We start from the raw sequence: 8812 nt of genomic DNA, 5'->3' as shown, positions 1-8812 counted from the left end.
TTCCTTCCTTCCTTCCTTCCTTCCTTCCTTCCTTCCTTCCTTCCTTCCTTCATCATAAAACATGAATTATTTAGTTGTTGCTTAAAAATAATTATTTTTTGAAAAATTGAAAATCCAAAAAAAGTGGAGCTCAAACAAAACCTTCTCATAAATATAACATCAGTCGGAAACAATAAATAATAAGAAAAATAATAGAGTTATATTATGAAAACTACATCACAGGCACATGGTAATTAAATGCCACCTGCATATCCACCACTACTAAGCAACTTTGGATGACATTAGGTAGTTTGGGAAACCATATTTTGGCAAAAAGAAAGAAGAGTTTTATTTGCAGCTTAACGAAAACTGTAGCCCAGCATTAGTAAAATGTTGGCCCCTGTACATGGACGTACTGTGAGGCACTAGGTCAGAAGAGCTGAGACTGTTCAGCTGAAGCACATCTGCCTATCTTGTCCATTGTTTAACCAAAGTCAAACCTAAGCTGCATGAGGTTCAGAGCCATTTGCTTTAAGTATCCATGGGTGTGCATACTTGAAAATGCATCTTTTTGCATGAGATCATTGCCACATTTCTGTAAAGGCGGGTATAGTCCAGATCCACCTCCTAAATTCACAGAGACTGCACAATGCCCAGTGCGTGTACCTGTACAGCAGCTAATGGATTTTTCTCTCACATTCAGCCCTCTGGTTCTCACCTCCCTGGGTTGGTACCCCTGCCTTTCTCACTGAATGCACAAGGCTGGCAGTGTTACTGGCCCTTTCTGCACCAGCCACCACCACTGAGTCACTGTTGCCGTAGTTACTCCTACAGTAACATTAGAGTTTCCACAAAGATGCTGCAGCAATTTACTTTGGTGATTAAACTGCAGCCATTTATTGCACAGAATAAATAACTGGATAATGGTGAATTATGGGGCTACGACTCCATCGATGGGTTCTGATGACATCATAAACCACAAGAACCAAGCTTGAGTCATCAGAACTCCCGAGATGGAATTATAAGGTCCATCATTCAAATTGTGCACTTTAAAGATATTTGATATAATATATGGAGCCAAAAACATAGAGAGGCAGAGACAGCCCACCAGGCTCTCGGGCCAGCCATATGCTGTCCTGACCACCACGAGCCTGCAGCCAAGACTGGGAACAAACCAAGACTCTCTGCTGGCCGAAAATTTTCTTTTCTCTTAGAAGGGCACAGGGCCACATTGTGAGCCTGTTGTAAACTACTGGCATTGATTTGAATGAGCCAAGGCTCTGGCTCCAAGCCTACTGTGCTAGGATAGCATTTACCTGCATCTGATGGCTGTAGAGGGTTGAACATTGATTGCTTTGTACGTTCTGGCCCATTAGATGTTATTTAAAATACTAAAGTATCAGAGAACAGAACAGTCCATAAGATTAGCGACAGCAGATGACTTTTCTCACTCGTAAATGTTGTTTGTTTGACTTCAGTGCTTACCAAAAGTTGTCTTTAGCAACCAGCAAATGTGAAGGGCTTTTTTTTTTTTTTTTTTTGAGAGCCTGATGCAGTCGCCTATTTGTTTCTTTGTTCATTCAACAACACAAAAGACATAGAATTGTTCTAGAGGACTCTCTTTCCTATTTGATTACAAAAAAGTCCCTGGTGGGAAATCACAATAGAAATGCCAAAGCAACACTGTCTGGGGCAGAGGAAATGGTGAGTTCTACATCACTTTCTCTCCCTCTCATCACCATTTCTCAGACAGAACTTTAGGATCAGGGAACTTAGTCTTGCAATACTGATTCCTCTTTAAGTATATATGTAAGGGTAGTATTTTAAAAATCACTCATCATTGACCTAAAATGTGATGCTATTTGAGGTCAACGTTATATTTTCCACTGGGGACAGTTTGACCAATGTTGAATACTTCTAAAATTTCCACCCATACATACACATAGAGAGAAAGGGGGAGAGTGTAGAATGAGATGTGTATCTTAATGTACCATACTAGACATACAGACAAAACCACATTTTTAATAGTTTTCTATACTGATTTCAGAACTATTTATCATGTGACTGCAACAGCACACATTTGCAGACTTTAAAAATGAAAGCTAAGCTTCAAAATGTTGGACTTGATCACAATCTCATTGCTAATTCATAATGCTTCCAATGAACATAATTACATGAACGTAAGTGTGATCAGAAACAGGTAGTTTTGTCTCATTCGTTACTCTTTTCACCTTCTTTTGGATGGGAAGCTGTGTACATGATCAACTCAGGACTGTCCATATCTTTTGCAAGTTGGCCAGAATGACTCCTTGGAGCTGCATTTGCCTGCATCAGATCTAAATTTTCTCCTCTTAATCTACCTCCACTTCACCTCTCCATGACACAAACACGCAGTTTTGCCTCTCCTGTTTGGCTTTTACCTTCTCCATGAGGAATCCCAACTGTTTCCAACATTGTAGCTTATTTTTCCTCTTGGTATTTCCTAGTCATTGGCAACTGACAGCAGGGGCTTTAAAGGTGTGTTGACATCCTGACCTATTTTTCAACTCCAGTTTCTTCAGCTGTCTTAAGGGGAAAAAAGGAGAGTATGTGGTTAAAAAAAGGCTCCACAGTTTCAAGAGCAGAAGAGCTGCCACTGAGCCTCACCTGAAGCCAATACCCCATCCTGCCATTCCGCGCACACATAACCCAGAGCACCTCAACCAGCTCCCCCAAAACGCTGCCTGTTCTGGAGTGTTTGTAAAGATGCTGATGAAACACTACATATTTCACCAGTTTTAACACAAATGTCCGGAAAACGTGAATAGAAAATCAAGCTTCCCTCTACTGGAACTCTTGTTGCTTAGAACACAGGTGAGCAAAGGAACAGAAAAGGTTATGTGATACCACAGCATGAATTGTAACAAAAGGTAACACCTGAAAAAAAATGACTGTCCTTGAAGAAACTTACATTACTCAGCTAGTGACCATATCCAGTATATAAGAGTGCCGGAATTTAAGATCAGTTCACAAGTAATTTTCTGCTTAAAAATAAAAGAATTTTTGCCATTAATATCCTTTGGAAAAAGGAATTCGTCAGCTTCTACCAACCAGCGTGCTCCACAGATATTCAGATTATCAATGCATCCATTACAAAACAAATGCATTGTCAAGATGAGCCAAAGATTATGAGCAACCCTTTTTTCCTCTGAAGTACCCAAGGATGGTGGAACACTTCTCCTGCGGCACCCTCTCCATTCACCAAAATGTTCCCACCTAAGCAGTTTAACATGATCTAAAGAACAGGTTGCTGTTTTCTTTTTTACTCTAAGCTTATTTTTATTGCAGGTCAGTTTCTCTAAAAATCTACACAGTAGGATGATGAATTGCTGTGGTTAATTAACAGTTTACTGATTGCGTCTTTAGCAACCAAACAGGATCTATACTCTACCAATATGAAAAATGACATACTCTATCTGGAAAGTAAAATAATGGAAAGAATGGATATGAAGCAATGTATTTCAAAGACAGCACTCAAAGCTCTCTAGCATCACTGCAATGGGCAATATCTCAGCAGCATCATGGAAAGCATAATCTTACAAATGGCATAAGTGCAGATAGGGTATTGATGACAATGAGATTGCCAGTGGACACTCACATTTTACATAAGGAAGAAGTGGCCATGTGTGCAGGGTGAGACCTTCGTCCATGCCATCACAGAGCACAGGCTTTGGGGTCATTTTTAAAAAGACACATATTGTTATAAGACAATACAATGCCAGCAAGACAAGAAGCAGAATCACAGCCCTGGAGTTTAGGACAGCAGACTTTGGTCTTTTCAAGAATCTAATTGGAAGAATTGCAGGGGATACAATTCTGGAGAGAGGAAGAGTCCAGGAAACCTGGATGATTTGCAAGGATCCAGGACCCATCCTCCAAGCTCAAGAGTGGTCCATCTTGATAAACAGTAAATTGAGCAAAAGCAGCAGGAGGCCTGCATGGATGAACATGGAGCACCTGACAAAAAAAAAAAAAAAAAAGGGAAAGAAAAAAGAATACAAGAGGTGGAATCAGGGAAGAATACATAGAAACATCATTTGAACATGCTGGGACTGAGCTAGTAAAGTTAATGCCCACCTAAACCTGAATGCAGTGAGAGAAGTGAAGGGCAGCAAGAAGAGCTCTTACAGATGCATCAGCAGCTAGAGGAAGATTTGGGAAGATGTGGACCCACAGGTACACAGGCAGGAGATGTGGTGAAAAAGGACACAGAAAAGGCTAGGGAACTCGATGCCTTCTTCCCCTCAGTCTCTGCTGGTAAGTCCTGAGCAACCTGGCATAGCTGAGCCTGCTTTGAGCAGCGTGTCGGACTAGACAACAGTCCCTTCCAACCTCAGCTGCTCTGTGATTCTATAAGAGATGAAAGGAGAAGCATCACTTTAAAAGCAGAGTGTTCTACTTCTAGCAAGGGAATTAGGACTGAATAAAGGAGATGCTTCCATAGAGAAGGATGCAGGATTTGAAAGATCTGAATCGTCCCTTTTCCTCAGTTCCATGTAGACAAGGTACTCAAGCTGACTTGCCTAGTGTGTGTACATGGTGCATGTGGAGTGGAAAAGGAAGCAGGAGGAACTGCGAAATGTGGCATACCCTTTAAAACACAGGGTCTATTGTCTTACCTGACCGAATCTGCCTTAATCAGGTGCTGGCTCTGTTTCAGCTCTTGAACGTGAACTCCTGGAGCTGCAAGGCACACAAGGAACTTTACAATCATGCAAGCTCTGGCCTAACAGAAAGGGAAAAAAAAAAAAAACCAAAAAAAAAAAACCAACAGCAAAATACCTGAGATCGCTCTTTCACTTTAGTTCCTTTGCCCAGGTGACACGACGTTTTCACCTGGCCAGAAAACAGAAGAACAGCAATAGGAAGATCAAATGGGAATAGGAGGAAGTGAGAGCAATGCAAACTGCCAGTTGTTTTGTGTTTGCTTTTTTTTCTCCTCCTTTAATTTCAATTTGAAAAGACAGTGAAATGGAAAATGTGCCTCTAGTTATTACCCCTCTGTGCTTCCTAAAAGCCTTTCTCTGAACTTTTAAGTCTCCTCAAGTTTCAGGTCCTCTCTCTCTCTCTCTCTCTCTTTCTCTCTTTCTCTCTCCCCCTTTTTTATTTAAACTAATCTAAAAAAGCTATAAAAAGCCTCTGACACTATAAATTTCCTTGTAAACCCTGGTTTTATAGGTTTAATTGCCTCATTTTACTGCCTTGCATGCTTTGTTCCTTCAGTATTTTAGAGAGCTGCCCCAGTATTTAGTAGAAGCAGGCATCTCAGGGAAAGAGAGGCCATCTCTGAGCCCTGTACTTGAATTTGGATGTGCTCAGAGCTTTGGCATGGTTAGCACCCTATGGAGACTGAGCCTTGAAATGGCTCCACTCAGACTCATGCATGTGGGAAGTTGACCTAGACAAAAATGAAGAAAAACCTCAGCACTGGGAAATTCAAGTGTCACTTGGCATGGGATAAAATCACGCTCACAAGCCTTGAGGGTATGAGAGAAACCACAAAGGATCTTTTGCAGGGGAAGGGGCTATGGTAAGGTTCTTCTTGGTATTTCTATTACATAAGTGGTTCATTTTCAGAGTGTTTCCAAAGTATAACACAAGAATCCCGAAGAATCTCAAGCAAGTAGGAAGGACACTCTTGTGCTAGGTGCTGTACACAAAATTCAGAACTTGGCCTAAAGAGCTCCCTGTTTAAAAAGCTATCCTCTTCAAAGGGAAACACAGGCATCCTACCAAGATTTCCCCTTAATTCTTCATAGTCAGCAGACTCTCTCTTGGCTGTAATTTTGATCCTAAAGCCTTGATGCCCAAGCAATCAGCAAAACTCACCTTTGCTTCAAGCACATGCATTTCCTGGTTACAACACTGTCTGCAGGACTGACTTCCACAGACCTTAACAGGATACTGTGCCTGTCCTGTGTCTCACCACTGAGTGGTGCAAAGACAACAGATGCATGGGGACTTCAAGTGGGGAACCAAAAGAAACCTTTTTAACTGGAAGGGTGGATATGGCTCCCATTTTCTACCATGCGAGCAAGTAGACAGGGCTGGTGCTACTGGGGAGAACTTCATGTCAGTACCACTGCTAGTGGTGGAGGAATTTGTCTGCCTTAGGAGAACCCAAAGTCCTCAACAGCCAGTAATGATTCCAGGAGACTCTGTCTTGGAAAGCACTTCAGAAAGCCATGTAATCCACCCTTTAGTGTTTTGTGATCTCAGCTTCCCTGATTGCCTAGCTTTGCATTGACATGATCTTCGTTTACTGCCTGATTCTAGCATCCATAGAGGTGGTAATCTTTTACCATAGCTAGCCTGATACTACCCTACATGTGTAGGAGTTCCAACTCTGCAATAGAAAGAGCAAAAAAAAGGCATCTTAAGGACAATCAGTGGGCAGGACCCTATGAATGTTTTATCCTTATCCAAGGAAAATAAAGAATAAGAAATAGAAAAAATCCACTCCAGACTTGAACAGCAATTGCAGGGCACTAAATGGCACCAGGAGACCCAGTTTTGAATCCCTCCTCCATGTGATTTTAGAGGATGGATTCAGTCTTGGTCTCCAAAAAATCCATGCTTGATCTCCAGTTTTTTTCCACTTAGTAGGACTTTTAAAATATGATCTGATTTTCTCTATTCTCCTAATAATTTAGGCTGTGGTATAGATTCCTTCCTTTCTTTATCAGTTCTAGTTCAGGCATGGGAAACAGAAAATACTGGATAGAAGGGAGAAATAAATGAAAAGGCTTTCAAACAATTTGGTTTTAGCTTAATTGAGGAAATGGTGAAGGGATCCAAATGTGGCTTTTATTGGCAAATGAAGGGGTTTTTTTTGTGTTTTTGTGTGTGTGTGTGTGTGTGTGTGTGTGTGTGTGTGTGTGTGTGTGTGTGTGTTTTCCTAAAGAAGCAAGGCTTGTGAATCATGATGTGTATGCCTCTGTCACTACTTTTTGGTTGGCAGTAACTTTAGACAATGTTGAGCATTCTTAACCAAGTATGTCAGAGAGAAAGAACTCTCAAGATTATTAAGTGTCTATAAGTTTCATAAATGTTGGTCAGCCAGCAAAGGAGAAAGATACAAATTTGTTTCCCCATGCTTAATCTAAACCATACAGAAGCTTAGATTTCCTTATGCTGTTCACCAAGTTACCATTCTCTAAAATGGTTCTCCCAGTCATGGTTGCAGGAGAAAGGAACGCACACACTGTGTGAAGAACTATTACCTTTGGTTTCTTCTGAAAGTGCTTTTTCTGGAACAGGTGAAAGAGCAGCAACCAATTCATTTTTTCCACTCATGATTTTATAGACTTCTGCTATGTCTCTCCTCAGCCACCTCACAGGCTGAAGATGTCTGGCCTGTTCAACTGTTCTTCAAAAACACAACACTTTTCCCTCTCCTCTGGATTTCTTCTGTTAGCTGGCTCCTGTGAAGAAGAAAGAAGAAACATTCCTTAGTCATGGAAGAACGTAAAAGTACGTGTTCATACATATGCTATTCCCTGTGAACAAGCAGAGCCTGACAAAATAAATTGCTTGTTTTAGCCATTAAACTGCTGGCATCAGGGCAGGCAAAGGGAACAACGACAGAAGGCTCAAAAGGCAAGGGAAGAGGAGGGAGAGGCACTTAGAGGATCAAATCTAGAGGAAAAGTATGTTAAAAACAAATGAACTGAAGAAAGAACTTGTTGTTGGTGAAGCTGATCCTTCATGCTGCCCTGCTATCTTGTAAAAGGAGTTTTATTTGCCTTTTTGTGGGAGTCCTGGGAGGAAACTATTAAAGGAACAGGCTTTAGGCAGTTTGTGGGGATGTGTATACAGGCATGTGCGCAAGTGTGTGTGCGTGTGTGCTTGTGCGTGCATGACTGTGTTTTCTCCCTCCCTTTTACAAGGGCCAGTTAGGTCGCAAGGTTAAAGCCAGGGGGGACTTATTTTGTGTTGTAAGAATTTTTACAAAGTGTAAAGGATCAAAGTAATTAGCTAAGGGTGAGAGCCCAAGACTGTCAGAGAAGTAATGCAGCCTCTGACCGGAGTCTTGATTGCAGCCGGCCAGACTGAAACTCCAGATACTGGGAATATGTTAAGCAACAGGTCCGAGCAGCATGGGCTATGTTGCTAGATACGAGACTTGTAAGGAAGAGGAAAGGCAAAATTTTGGATGGAGCAACTGGAAAATGTTCCAGAAGTGTGGCTGAATGAAGCACAGGAGCTTTTAGGTGCGAACATTCTAAAGCCAGCTGTCTGCTGCTGTGCGGGCTGCCAAACCACGCTGGCACTCCTTGGGGACTGGGCCACTGCTTCCTGCTCCCAGCTAGCTGGAACTACTCTCCGGAAGCGAGTCACGGCTCCCAGTATGAGCTTTGCCTCTAAGCCCACATCAAATTTCTTAAAAAAGAACCTCTGATGACACAGGTCTTCTGTGTCTATGAAAATAGCTCTGGTTTTCATTTCTAGAATGGCAGTGGTATATGTGCACACTATTCACAGCAAGAAAATCAATTGCTATTTGCATTGCACAAACTATCTGGTGATCTATTCTTCCAGGTTTCTCCTTTTTTTATTTTCCTCTTGTGAAGAGAAATATCCAACATTAGGAAATACATTCTTGACATAAAGTTTTATGGAGAAGTATAGGGATGAGAAAAGACCTCTGGTCAAAGAGACTGTCCCACCTACACACGACTTCCTCAGTTTCAGGAGTGGCTTCTATGTACAAAAAAGCCAAACTACAATGCAAACAAACACAGATACCGCCACGGAGAGCCTCAAAGTCCTTGGAGCCACCCACTTTTTTGAT

The 8812-nt window shown here is 41.6% G+C and overlaps 1 long non-coding RNA gene across 1 annotated transcript in view; it reads right to left on the bottom strand.

Moving 5' to 3' along the window:
* Positions 1–7426, bottom strand: part of LOC110406619 — a 25078-nt gene extending 17652 nt beyond the window's left edge. Inside the window, exons 1-3 of the long non-coding RNA XR_002443530.1 lie at positions 7242–7426; positions 4801–4854; positions 4638–4701 (exon numbers count right to left, since the gene is read on the bottom strand). This is a non-coding gene — a long non-coding RNA (uncharacterized LOC110406619). The remainder of the gene's footprint in view (positions 1–4637; positions 4702–4800; positions 4855–7241) is intronic.

Source organism: Numida meleagris, chromosome 14, assembly GCF_002078875.1.
Source record: "Numida meleagris isolate 19003 breed g44 Domestic line chromosome 14, NumMel1.0, whole genome shotgun sequence".
NCBI classification, from domain to species: Eukaryota; Metazoa; Chordata; class Aves; order Galliformes; family Numididae; genus Numida; species Numida meleagris.
The sequence above is the reverse complement of the archived record's forward strand: the minus strand, read 5'-3'. Positions and strand labels throughout refer to the sequence as shown.